Source organism: Chelonoidis abingdonii, chromosome 2 (assembly GCF_003597395.2).
Source record: "Chelonoidis abingdonii isolate Lonesome George chromosome 2, CheloAbing_2.0, whole genome shotgun sequence".
In the NCBI taxonomy this organism is placed as follows: Eukaryota; Metazoa; Chordata; order Testudines; family Testudinidae; genus Chelonoidis; species Chelonoidis abingdonii.
In genome coordinates, this window is record NC_133770.1 from 11387896 (window position 1) to 11402281 (window position 14386).

Here is a 14386-nt window from a genome sequence, read left to right on the forward strand (position 1 = left end):
AGGGGAGTGATTAAGAACTGGTTCAGAGGCAAGCAATATCGCCCTGAACCTACCCCACAGAAGAGAAAGCGCGAGACCCAGAGAACAATACCGGCAATTTGCCACAACTGATACACACAGACGAGAGGGGCAGAACCACGCAGCATCAGAAGACAGTGCTAATACTAACAGAATTTTGATCAGTTCACACAATTCCATGTTTTGTCATCTGTTAATTCTATCATTTGCCTCAAACGTCTTGATCTTGGAGAAAAAGTGTTTGAAGTCAGGGCGATATCGTGGTTACAAATAGGGGACATCAAGGGAGGAGATACAGGAGGTGAAGTTGGGAAGCAGGTCACTCTTATTGCTCAGCAGCAGCTATTCCGTCTTTCAGCCACCGACAGAAGTTGAAACAAAACCTCAAATGCATCTGCTTGGAGGAGAGATGCATATCAATAAGTAGAGAAGAACTGCAGAGTTGCAGGGAACATTAATACCAACACAAGTTTGGTCCTATATGAACCTTGCCGCTTCATCCGTCTCAGTTCCAATGCAAATGGTATCCTGTTCATGGACTGCAAATTCTTAGGCTCTAGTCTAAATCCTCAGAACTGTCTAATGCAGGGTTTCTCAAACAGGGGTCGCCGCTTGTGTGGGGAAAGGCCCTGGCAGGCCGGGCCATTGTGTTTACCTGCCTCGTCTGCAGATCCGGCTGATCACGGCTCCCACTGGCCCAGAGCAGCGATCTGCGGCCAGTGAGAGCTGCGATCGGCCGGACCTGCGGACGGGGCAGGTAAACCCACCGGCCCAGCCTGCTAGTGGCTTTCCCTACACAAGCAGCGACCCCTGTTTGAGAAACCCTGGTCTAATGATTTATGATGCCCAACTTGTAGCATGCTGAAAGGGCTTGTTTTTTCAGAGTGGTTGCTGAGCACTTTCCAAAAACGAAACCACTTTAAAAAGCATTGCATGTCCAAATTGAGATGTCACTAGAGAGGGCTGTTGTTGGTTTTTTTTAAATGTAGGCCTTATACATTCTTAACATGAAGAGTAAAGCAGCGCTTAGAGAAGAAGGATGCCCCACTGCTTAAGGTGCTAGTCTGGGACTCAAGAGCTATAGCTTCAAGACCCTATTCTGCCCCAGGTGTCCTGAGTGACCTTGGCTAAGTCATTTTGTCTCTGTGTGTGTCAGTTCCCTATTGGTAATGTGAGGATAATAGCACTGCCCTACCTCACCGGGGTGCTGAGAGAATAAATACATTACAGATTGCGAGGTGCTTAGTTACTACAGTAATGAGGGGCACATACGTATCTAGGATAGACAAATGTGTCTTGACATTCTGTGACTCTATTCAGTTTAAAGCAGAAAACCCAAACACAGGATCAGTTTATATTGCAAAGCAAAGTTGTTGGAGAAAACGGTGCCAAGGTATATTAACTTTCATATATTAGGATCCCCTGAAAAATCTGGAATTAGATTTTTCTGTTATAAAAAAAAAGTGTACGTTTTCCTTGTTGTGTATGGAATAGAGACAAGATTTAGCTGAGCACATCAGTGGATCAAATGGACTGCATCTGAAAGCATCCGTGCTAAGATAGCAAAGCAATAGATGCCTTAGAAATAGCGAGATAGCTCAAAAGATTTCCCTTTTTGCCTCTGAACAAAATAGCCATGTATTATAAAATGGACTGACTTGAAGTTTTATGGCTAAGCCACCACCTTGCTATATTCTCATACTATTTATCCATATGTGGGTAAGTATTAGATATTGATCAGCTGGAAACTCCCAGTGATGATGTACAGTTCAGACCATGTGCTTGATTTGGTTCCATTCACAGTCAGATGAGCCATTATGTTACAGAATGAACCATTCCGAAGAGAAGAGGTATGGATGATTTCTGAGCTCATTCCTCAAATGCAGAGAAACCTGCACTTAAACACAGACATTCACAAGTACAAGGTGTAGTCTCTTTTACAAGTTTTATTAAAGTTACGATTAAAATTATGACTACCCAAGCATACAGAAATTCTACACAGACCTATGCACAAGGTACAAATGTAGTTATACTCACATCCTTAACCATAGTGTTAAGGTCTGATGGGTCTCTAATGGCTTGATCATCAGTAGAGGGATGGTTCCTGCTGAAGTCTCCTATAAGGAGTTCAATTTTCCTAATCTGAGCTTCCCCTTTTTATAATGTGATTCTGTCTAAACCTACATTCTGTGCATGTCCATAAAAGTGTCAACCCTCTTTTCTCTTATTGGTCTGTGTTCCCTGGAAATTTAAGGGAACCCAATTTTCTATAAGCTGTGTAAATTCCCTTTATTCTCATTAGCACTGATGCACAACTTGTATCCTGTAGTGAAGACACATGGAGACAGATACGCCTTTATGGTATTTTTATGATCTAATAATAATCTTCTGGGTAATTTTTCGTAATCTTACCAGATGGCACCTCTTTCCTCATAATCTTAGGGCAGCAGGTTCTTTTCCAGTCACTTATGTCATAATTTCTTGTCTCCAAGACAAGTCTTGCAGGTTTCAACCTAGAACTTGTGTTTCAGCTTGTCTTAATTATGTCTAATACTTGGTCCCTCTAAATACTGATCAGTCTTATACTTTCATAATCCTACAAATTAACATACAATGAATATGAATGACATAACATATTGATTAATCATAACATCACACAATAGACGAATAATAAGTAAAATAATTGGCTACAACTTGAAAACATGAGGGAAGGAATAGAATGAGACGAAGGACAGTCTTATGGGCAATGCATGGAACTGGGCCTTAAAAGATCCAAGTTCATTTTAGCATTGCCACAGACTCCCTGTATGACCCAAGGCAAGTTGTGTACACGTTCTGAGCCTCAGTTCCTCACACATAAAATGGGGATAGTAATCATTCCTTTATCTGCCCGTTTATCTGCCGTTTCTTTGGAACATAATGTCTCTGGGGCAGAGGCTATTTCTTCTTATGTGTATGTACACTGCCTAGCACAATAGCGCCCGGATCTGATTGGGGGCTGCTAGGTGCTAATGTCATCGAAACAATGACAGTGCTTTTGTTTTGCTACATCTGCCCCCTTTTGGAGCTCTACCGTTTTCCACAATGACGGCATTGGTGGAAGGAGATGGTATGTGTTTGGCACACGCACTGACTTTTGGGTTTTGCTGGTGGGTGGTCTTCTCGGCCCCTTCCCCCCCACCCCATGAGCTGCAGGCGAGGCCTCATGGGAAAGAGGCCAAGCGGGGATGGAGCCTCGAGGCACAGTGTGGGTAAGGCCTTGGGGGGAAGAGGCTGAGTTGGGACGGGGCCTCGATGCGGGGTCTTGAGGGAGGAAAAGGCCAAGACGGGATAGGGCCTCAGAGTGGAGCGGGGGTCAGGGCCACGGTTCGGGTGCCAAGACCTACAAAAGGTCAGTGCTTGAGCCCCAGAACACCCTTGTAGTCGGCACCTATGATATTTGGCCTTCTAGGCAGAAGATGGCAACAGGGCAGAAGAGCACAAGGAGAGTGGACGGGGATGAAACTGGGGAAGAGTGTGGGGAGCAAGACCAAGAGTAAGAGAGGACAAGCAGTTATAGGTGAGGCAGAGTTATCCAGGGCCAGTGGTGCAGAGTAGCATCTTCAGCATAGTCAGTGACGACCTTCCATCCTGCTCTCTCCTCTGCAATTATTCAGTGCTGTTCTCACCAATGACTTTTCCTCCAGCTGCTCGCCCAGGATATAAACTCATCTCCACTAACTAGCTCATTCACTAGCATAAAATACTCCCCAAATGCCAAACTTAATGCAACTCAAGTAAATGAATTCAAACTATGGAAGCCCAGGCTTCTTTGACAACTGTGGCACATTAATTAGTCATTAGGAGCTTAAGCATCTGTGATATTTCTGATACTCTCTCTTCTCCTCTCCATCTTAAGCTAACCACAAAACTCCTGGTAAAATTCCAAGGGTCTGATTATCCCCACACAGGAAATGAGTAATTTCTATTTACTTAAACCCAGGTCTTTACATAATGTGCTACTTCCAGCTTCTTTATAAACTTCTTCTCTAAGCCAAGGCAGAGAGAGGTCAGTTTACTAGTGTGCAAGAGGGAAAACACAGCAACTACAGCTGCTAGATCTTCATCTGGTTCATGCCACAGAAGCTGTAAACATTTAACACAATATATTCTGTAAGTATTCTCTTAAATTTGGTTTAGTAAAGGGCAATAAAAAATAAACTAGGCATTTAATTATAGACTTGAATGCCTCATTTTGTATGTGTTCCTAAATTTAAAACTTTGTCTAAAAATAAAAACAGTAAAGGTTGCTAACTAAGTGACAATCATTGTTATTTATCAGATCATTTGCAACACCCAAATGTTTAAAGAAAGCAAACTAGCTGTTAAGGACATTGCAAGTCTTACACTGTCCAAATAAAAACAAACATCATTCTTATCTAGCATATAGAAAAGCATTTTTTCCATCACAACGCAGTAACTTCAGCTCTGACATACAGATAGCTGAGAAGGGTTTATGTATTTTTATCACTGTTATTTGAGTAAATATTTTTTTCCAAGGCATAATATTAAATGGGAAGCATTATTAGTTAAATATAATGATCAACTGACAGTAACAATGTTTTCGTACAGTACGTTAGATGCTGGATGTATTTCATGAGAATGTGTATGACTACTGATTTACGCTGAGGAGATTAACCTTGTATGCATGGGTTTGCACTAGAAGGTGTTCAATGTGTGTATGCCCTGAAAAATATGAAAATGGGGGTTGCGTTATGGTTAATTTTGAAATTTCAAAACCCAACCCATACGGAAAAAAAAAACCTATTTGACAGTAAATAAGATATGTCCATTATTGTCACCTCCTACCCTTCTCTTTTTTATTACATTAAGGTTTTTTGGTTTTGGAATTTCACAGGTTTTGTTAATCATTTTTTTTTTATTTTGTGTAGGAAAAGTTCTAAAATGTTAAATAAATGCAGTTAAGTCTCCAGATTATTTAAAAAAGCCAACAACGGCTCCCGTGAAGCCCTGTCTCATTTTGTGCACACTGAACAAGACCTACATGTTCCCTAGGCCATCATATCCCTGCATTCATAACACAGCTTACCTTCACTCCAAACGTTGGTGAAAAAGTGAGGAGAAGTCATTGCAAATTAAATATCAAACTCAAGACTAGAATTTAGGTTACCTGGTTCTGTAACCTGTGTCTAAAACCAGTAGGAAATGCTACCTTCCGGCCAAGTCACTGAACTTCACTGTGCCATGGGTACCCCACCAGAAAAAAATATTTGGCTATCAATCGTGCTTTATACTCACATCGTGCTGTTCCATCTTCAGATCTCAAAGCACTTTATAAAGACGAGTAATTAGATTCAAAGCTTTTTGAGCCAGGGACTGTCTTTTTGTTTTGTGTTTGTATAGCACTTACCCCATGACCATAGTGCCTGTGTGCTATAGTAATACAAATAATAACCATTCTGCATTTGGGTTAAAAGAGCAGATTCCTGAACCAATTTTTATGAGCTTCACTGTGGACTAATATATACTTGCCCAACATTTAACAAGCTTTGGAGCTAATCCTGAAGCATTTGCATACGGACTGTATGCCAGAAAAGTAGAACAGAAGAAATACTATAGAAGCAATGGCACAGTTACCACCAGCTACCGGTGGGAGAGAATGTTAGATTTCTAACACGAAGTAGACGACAACCTGGCAAAGGAATCGGACGGACCATCCACACCAAATTCAGGTGTTGTAACCACGCCGGAGAGTCAGTTCTCCAAGACAACACATAAACAAAAACACAGGACAAATAAGCCCTTTCTGGAGGACATGCAGGAATGTGCTCCCACACTGACAGAAGTAACACATGCCCACCCAGTCACAAAATAACACACACCAATTCCAGCTGGCAAATCCACTGCAGTGGCTGGACACATTTCAGGGACTGGAAGTGGTGACCTGATCAGAAAGCCATTGAGGGTCCATGACCGATGTCCAGCTCTATCAACACTAAACTCCCAACACTTAAAAACTAATGCAACCAATAATAAAACTGCCTCAGTATAGAGGTGTAACATGATGGTCAAGAGAGATGGCACCAACCCTCCTGTAAAACAAGGGATTTATTCTGCTTCTTATTGGCTAATCTGAGGAGCAGGGTGGGGAAAAGGCAGAGCTCTCTCCCCCACCCCACTGTGCTGGCTAACACAACTCAGCTAGCCTAAAGATGGCTTGTGATTTGCTGCTGGTATAGGCACCAGCAAGTTACTACCCTACTCTGGGGCAAAGGGGAAGCAATGGAATGTGGCCCAGAGAGGTGTTGCCAAGGCACAATGCCTCCGCTGCAGCTCCCGTGCTGAAATCAGGACCCCACTGAAGTCAACGGGGCGAAGATTTCACCTCTGGACTGGGACAACTTAAGCACCTTCCCTCGTTCAGGGTTGTGCCTAATGACATAATCTAGCTCAGACTCCATGAACCAGAGCCCTACTCTGGCACCTTTACTCAGACTGAGTAGTACCTTCTTCCTCTTCATATCAACAAGACAGCTTGCAGAGTCACGTACTCCTCTGGGAGAGGATGCGTGGCAGAACTGGGTCCTGTATCAGAGAATTGAAAAATAAAAATCCATTTCATGTTTTATTTTTCAATCACTTGACAGTATGTAAATAAAACAGAAGGACTTTTCTCACTATCCATCAGTCCCATTCAACATTTACCGGAGACTATAAATAACAGTCAGTAAATTATAATGATCAATTAATTTCCAGGGACTGAGCACCTTTCATCCAAAGATCCCAAAGTGGTACCAAAATGCTACTGTGATTGTCATTTCATAATGATTAGAGCACTGGATTGGACCTCAGGAGACCTCAGTTCTAGTCCCAGTTCTGTCATTGGCCAGTTGGGTGACTTTGGGTAAGTCACTTCGCCTCCCCTGCATTTAGTTTCCCCATCTGTAAAATGGGGATAATGCTACTGACCTCCTTTTTAAAGTCATTACAGACCTAATGATCAAAAGCCCCATATAAGAGCCAGGTATTATTAACAACAATGGACAGATAAATCTTAAATATCTGTGTCAGAAGTAGCACTGTGCAATGGAAAACTTTTAAACCTTCATATTTCCAAAGTGATTAATTTAAATACATACCAAAAAATAATGAAGCAATGTCATTTCTGTCATAAGGAAAAAGTTTAAGAGTTACATGAACAATCTAGATTTGTTAGGATTTTTTTAAACAAACATTTATAAAATCACCTCTTTTAAACAGAAGTTTTCACTCTTTCTAAAATGTATTTTTTAATGCACCCTAAAGTAATATCATGTCAAACATTTTTTAAAAAATGTATTTCGTAAAGTAACATCATGTCTGAATAGTTTCAACTGAGATTCATAATATATGCTCTAAAGAAAAGAATTATAATGGAAAAATTGTCACACACTTACTTACCCACGGTGGGGCAAACGGTATCACTGAAATGAAGTGGTAATATGGTTTTCACATTGATTTGCAAAGCAATAATCTGGCTTCTGAGTGAAGAAACTAAGATTCTAAAGGCTGAGTAGCTCACTCTGATGAAGCAACTGTATTAGAATAACTCAGATGGATAGTACTATTATCATAGACTCAGAGCAGCAAAACGCTGGAAGGGCACTATTAGCTCCATCCCTGTATCCGTGCATGATTGTTTCCCACATTATATTCTCCGGCACATTATCCATTCTAGTTTCAACTGTCTTGAACAAAGGGCTTCCACACCATCCTTCGGGAGATGGGACAATCCAACCCCTGATCATGAGATATACATTGGAATTATTAAAAACATATGGTGCTGATTCCGATCGCCTTGTCTCTCCGTGTAGCGTCACCCACATACATATTTAAGGTATTACAGCACACGAATAAGGGCTTGGGAATCTGGCCCCTAGTAACTTTAAAAATGTTTCTTGAAGGTTTAAGTTTTGTCATTATGTAAATGTCCAAGCAAGGACAGCTTGCTAGACGATTTCATAAAGCGAGATAGCATAATTTATGAGAGCTAATCAGAACATGACCAAACAAGAAAACAGAAAAAGGTGAAAATTCTGCCAAAAATGTATGAATGTCTTACCCCCCTCATTTCTCCAATCGGCTCTAACAACTGGCATCCAAAGGGACACGCAACTTTGCAGCCAGTCACAGCAGATGAGTGGCTGCCCATGTCTAGCACATGTTGCGTACAGCTACCAAACACACTCAGGTTCAAAGGATTCCTTTGAAGTGCTGCATGTTAAAGTAAGAGGGAATTGTAAAGCTCTCTCAAGGGACGTTGAGCTTCATTAAATATCAGAATAAAGGTCAGGGGGAATTAAGAAGCTCAGAGTAGTAAGTTTAGTCACTGGTGTGGCAACTGTCCTTGCCTATATGCAGGGTTGCTGGAAAAATTTTTGCAGTAGGGGTGCTGAAGGTGGAAACCATGTATTCGGGTTGTTATTACGACTTCAAGCCACGGGGTGTGGCAGCACCCCCAACACCCCTAGTTCCAGCACCTACACCTGTATTTTGCCACAAAGGATGACTTTGAAAGTGGGGTAAGGACAAGGGGAAACAGACCCACACTTGTGTGACGTCACTGACTTCAGTGGCGTGGTTGCTCCAGATTTGCACTGGGGTAAAAGGTCACTCCATTCCTAGTGAGATGTCAATGGGCATTGGATCAGGCCCTAACTGAGAGGAGAATCACACCCTTCATGCCTAAAATGGTAATACAGGATGTTCAGATTTAAACATCAATGGGGCACAGGCAGTAAAAACAAGAGGGCATTAGCCGTTGGGAGACTACTCCTTGCTGATTTTAAGGTCAGACTGATATGCTAACAGAAATGACTTGTCACACATGAACTCTAGGGGCCATATCTTCAGCTGGGATAAATCCAAGTAAGAGAAGTCCAAGGAGCTACATCGATTTACACCACCTGAGGATCTACCCCACTGAATGCACTTTGGTTTAAATCAGTAGTAACTGTAAAATCTGACCTGTTCTAGGAAGACTTCCACCTAGATTATAGATCAGATAAGAATTACAGTACATTACCTGCTTTGGATTTGCTTTGACTTTTCTCTGTTCCTCAACTTTAAGAACTGGGTTTTATTAAAAGATAACTTTGGAGTTAGACTTACTTTGTGCTAAGTGCTCAGAGGGAATTTAAAAAATAACCCAATCCTCTGTATTCAGATGAGGCGGTATCAGGTCCCTTGCTGGAACAAACGGTCACAGGCAGAGGCACAGGAAAACCATCCCCAAAACACTGTCCCCAGAATGCTGGCTGCCATGAGAAAAGCTAGAGAGCAGTCAGGAACCAGGGGTTGAAAGTGGCCAGTAGAGTATTCCACAATCTCAGAGATATTGCTGTTTGGAAGGTTACCCTTCACTTTTCATGTAATTGTTCCTAAGTTTAATGTCACCCCAAGCCTTCCAATTATTCGTCCTGGTAGCATCCTGAACAATTCCTCTCCTGTCTTGGTGTTTACACCCTCCAGATATGTGCAGAGTAGAGCACTTCTAGATGGCTATGTGGGGCTGTAAATCTGTAGTGCAAATGGCAGATATCAAATGCATGAGGGAAAAGGTACACCCTAGGTCTGGGGTAGGCAACCTATGGCACGCATGCCAAAGGCGGCACACAAGCTGATTTTCAGTGGCACTCACACTACCAGGGTCCTGGCCACCGGTTCGGGGGGCTCTGCATTTTAATTTAATTTTAAATGAAGCTTCTTAAACATTTTAAAAACCTTATTTGCTTTACATATAACAATAGTTTAGTTATATATTATAGACTTATAGAAAGAGACCTTCTAAAAACATTAAAATTTATTACCGGCACGCAAAACCTTAAATTAGAGTGAATACAGGAAGATTCGGCACAGCACTTCTGAAAGGTTGCTGACCTTTGGTCTAGGTGTTGTGTTGGCAAGGAACGATGGAACATCAGAGCCTGATTAGCCACTGTGTATTCCGTTATTGACAGAGCAGCCCTATTCAAAGAGAAATCAACTGGACCAGCAGGCTTTCCTTCTGCTTAGCCAAGAGAACCGATCAGTGATCTAACCATCAATTCAGTTCAAGCAGCAATCCTGCTCACTGCAACACATTTAAAGAACGCGCACGTTCACATTAATAAACAGAACAAAAAGCCTTCCATGCCATGTCCTCAAAAGTGATTGCCAGTGAAAACAGATCAATTCCATTTGACCTTCAGTTTCCATACATCAACAATTGCAGCCCTCAGCCAAACAGAGACAAAAAACTGAACAGTAGCTAAGATACGGACAGAAAAATTTCACTCCATGTCTTATCATTATGCCCCTAATTCAAGAATGATGTTGGTCAGTTGGAGAGGGTTCAGAGAAGAGTCACGAGAATGATTATAAGATTAGGAAAAAAATGATTTATAATGATTGAGTTCTTCTGAGTCTATCTATTTAGCTTAACAAAGAGAAATGTAAAGGGTGACTTGATTATAGTGTGTAAGAACCTACACAGGGAACAAATATTTAATAATAAGCTCTTCAGACTATCACAGAAAAGAATAACACAGTCCAATGGCTGGAAGTTGAAGCTAGACAAACTCAATCTGAAATAAGTTATCCATTTTTAATGGCGAGAGTAATTAAGCATTGGAACAGATTACCAAGGGTCATGGTGGATTCTCCATCACTGATCATTTTTAAATCAAGATAGTTGTTTTTCTAAAAGATCTGCTCTAGGAATTATTTTGGGGAAGTTCTACAGCCTGTGTTGTACAAGTGGTCAGTATCACAATGGCCCCTTATGGCCTTGGAATCTACAAATCATTACATTAAATGATGTTCTTCAGTTCTTCATCATAATGTAACTGTTTTGTTATGTCCATCCACTGGAAAACTTCTTTGAAGCACAAAGCTTCCAGGAGTGAATTTCTGCATTATATGAACACGAAAGCCTGCCAAAAGTAGTCTCTCTGTGTATTTATAGCTATATCAGGTTAAGGAGTTCACCTTCCCAGTCCAGCTGACAGTAATAATATACAGCAAGCATCTATTTAATTTTTAAAAAATTATGTTCCCATCAATTGTTTCCCCAATTTTATCCAGCCTATGAGGTATAGGAATGCAGAAAGGAGATTGAGGCGTATCTAAACACAGGAATACACAAAAAAAGCCATGTATGTGTACTTTGTCAGATTTAAAATAACCTGCTTCAATAAATTTATAGATGGATACAACTGTACAACATATGCCTTGTATAAGCAACCACAAAGGATATTAAAATCTTAGAAAGGTATTTACAATTTGACTGTGCTTGGATTGATTTTTGTCTGGTGGTTGTATCTGCAATGATACCCCCCATATGTTTTGCAAGTGAAGGGCCAGATTCTGTTCTCACTCCAGCTTAAACCCAGAGGAAATCCACTGTCTTCAGGAGTTCCTTTACATGCCCACACCCTAGCGAGATGTGCATCTGCCTACAAATATCAACATGTAACTAAAAAAGAAATCTACACACTTCTCCTAATAGGATAGCTATATCTCCACATATTAAGTATTCTCTGCTATTGATATAAACCATAAGATTCCAGTACAACCACAACCCCAAACACTGCACATGACAGGTACACAGCACAGCAGAGCAGTAAGATGAGAAGTCCTGTTTGTTAGCTCTGAGTCCCTTTAATGTGCTTTGCATAGAGATGGAAATATTGGAACAAGCTGTTCAAATACGGATAAGAGAAAGGCCCCCCCCCGCGCGCGCGCACACACACACACTACGATACAAGAATTGAGATTTTAGCTACTACTTCATAGTAAAACCAGAGAAGTCTCGCTAACCCTTTTGGCGCATTGGCAGAACGGCGACTCAGAGTTGCTGCGGCAGGTGACCGAAGATGCAGAACTGTGCAAGGGGGTAGCTGAGCCAGAAAAATCCCAATCGCAGCTCTGGGTCTGTTAGCTATCAGGTTTTATTTACCAGCCATATTGCATTAAAACCAGACGTGATCCCCATACCAACAACACGTTAGCCTGTTCCCCCTTGTTTGTTTTTAAAGAAAAAAAAAACCCACCACCACCGCCTCACAGCTGCATGCAGTGGTTGCTGGCGGCAGAAAGACGTTTGTGTGTGATTCCCACCCAGGAGCTGGGGAAAGCGAGCAAATCAGTGTCACTCCTGCAACACAACACAATTCATATGACCGCTTCCTTGACCGCTTCCCTGTTGCCCTTCACGCTCTACAATAAAGGCACCGACTCGGTCAAGTCCGGGTTCAACTAAAGCCTGGCACGGTTAGCTGTCTGCTGCCAGCCAGTCTCCAGCTAAGCAAGCGAGGGGAGAACACGCACGGCAAGCAAGTGCAATGCGCGCCGGCAGGAGGAGGGAGCAGAGCTTACCATTGCAGCAAGGATCCGTCCCAATATTGGAGATGCAGTCTTCACCTTCCCAGGTGAGCAAAGCAAGGCAGGGAGGGGGGGGAAGGGAGCTAGGGGGAAAGGCTGAAGACAACTGCAGTCGCGATCTGCTTGAATCAAGGAGGTGGTGAGCAATCCAAGAGATGCAATGGACCAGAGGGAGCTAGGCTGCCCCTACACACACGGTCTGATTGCTCCCAAAGGAATTAAAAATCCCTCCCTAGTCTTCCCTTCGCTGCCTCGCGTCTGCAGGCGGCCCCTGCACGAGGCATTGTCGCGGCTGTGCCATGAAGGAATTTCCCATTGCTGCGGGGGCGGGGAGAGGGAGGGGCTGCAAACTTTTTTTTTTGTATTTATTTTTTTAATCAAGTAATTAATTTGCGCTTGGAGGAGCGGGGGGAAGGGGAAGGCGAGGGGGCTGGGTCAGATGCACAGCCCGCGAGCCCCAGCCAGCCTGCGCTCTCCTGGGTGTGAGTCTCATGCCAGACAATGCGCTGCAAAGAGGAGAGCCGGTCCTGCGGAGAAATGCAAACACTCCCCCCACCTCCCAACCCCCCGACAAGTGCCCGAGACAAGGAAAGGGGGGAGGGCACTGAGCCAATCCCCTCCCCTTGGCTTGCCTCATTAATATGGAATGAGGAGGGAAGCGAATGAGAAAGAAGGATGGGAGGGATTTATCCAAATCAGGTTCCTTAAATCAAACTCTTCTCCCCCCCCCTCCCGCCTTTTCCCAAGCCCCCTCTCTGCTGACCCGCGGATTCTGCAAGCGAACAAGAAGGCGCTGGTGTCCGCGGATTCAGCTTGGCATCGCTGCAAGGGTGGGACCAGGGGGGAGTGAAGAGGCGTAGGAGTTTAGCAGGAAATGTGGGGCTGTGCATTGCACAGGGCCCTGCAGAGGGTTTCATGGGGGGTAGGGGGGCAGCGTCTTGCCAAGGCGCTTCCAGGCAGGGTGCCGGGCTCAGGGAGGGGATGCAGCATCCTCTGATTCCTTCAGCCACCCTGGGATGGAGGGGACTGCATGAACACAGCCGCCGCCAGACCGGACTTGTGGCTACACGGCTGCTTCGGTGCAGGGAAACACGCTGCTGGAGAGAGGGTGGGATTGGGCAAAGGATGGAAGTAGCCGGTGCCCAGAGAGGGGATGCCCAGCTAGCTACTTTGCCCCCGTCCCTAGATGAAAGCAGAGGGAACCCGCTATTCACAGGAGGTGACCCACCTCAGCTAGATGGGCACAGGGGAGAAAGCCTTGCCCGGAACCAGAGAATCACCCCTTTCAGGAGTCAGAAGCAGCTGGCCTGCAGCCTGAGAGGAGGTCCACTCCCAGCTCTGAAGCTGATAGGGACCCCTGCAACAACCCCCCAGCTGTCTCCCCCATCCCCCGAGCCAGGCTGGCTCCAGTAAAGAATCAGATCCCAGTTCAGCACAAGCAGAGATTCACCCATCAGGAACTGGAAAGAGCCAAAGAATGCCCTGGGACAAATACCCCTGTGTGGGCCCCATCTAGGCTCAACGGAGGAAGGATTTCTGGGGCATGAGTAGCAGCTACTTGGCCCCTGCAGGAGCCAAGGGCACCCACAGCATTAACACAAGTGGAGTGGTGAGATCCAGATGGAGTGTCTTCTCCACCGCCCCAGATCTTCACAGCCCCTTGGACAGCAGTGCTGTCATCTGAATTCCACGTTTTGAGCCTGGGCTGTTTGTCCCATCCCTTCTCCCCTTCACTGTAAGCCCAATATGCCCCCTCCATCACCCTATTCATCTCAACAAACCCCCTCCTGCCACCCCGCCCACTTTGCCCCTCCTTCCAACTTGAAAAATATAAAAGCCAAACCAATAACAAAACCTGTCACTCACCGTGTGTGACAAACACCCCCATGATCATTTACTTGTATGTTATAGTCCATCAGAAGAAAGCTTCAAGACTGGAGTTACATCCATTTTACTCCAGTGTAAT

The 14386-nt window shown here is 43.8% G+C and overlaps 1 protein-coding gene across 2 annotated transcripts in view; it reads right to left on the reverse strand.

Annotated features, from left to right (window-relative positions):
* The window catches only part of ADCYAP1R1 (ADCYAP receptor type I), a 201250-nt gene extending 188544 nt beyond the window's left edge, over nt 1-12706 (reverse strand). For both annotated transcript variants that reach the window (XM_075062169.1, XM_032796866.2), the window contains exon 1: nt 12415-12706. The gene's annotated coding sequence lies outside the window, so the exon portion shown is untranslated. The remainder of the gene's footprint in view (nt 1-12414) is intronic.
* Nucleotides 12707-14386: the final 1680 nt, after the last annotated feature.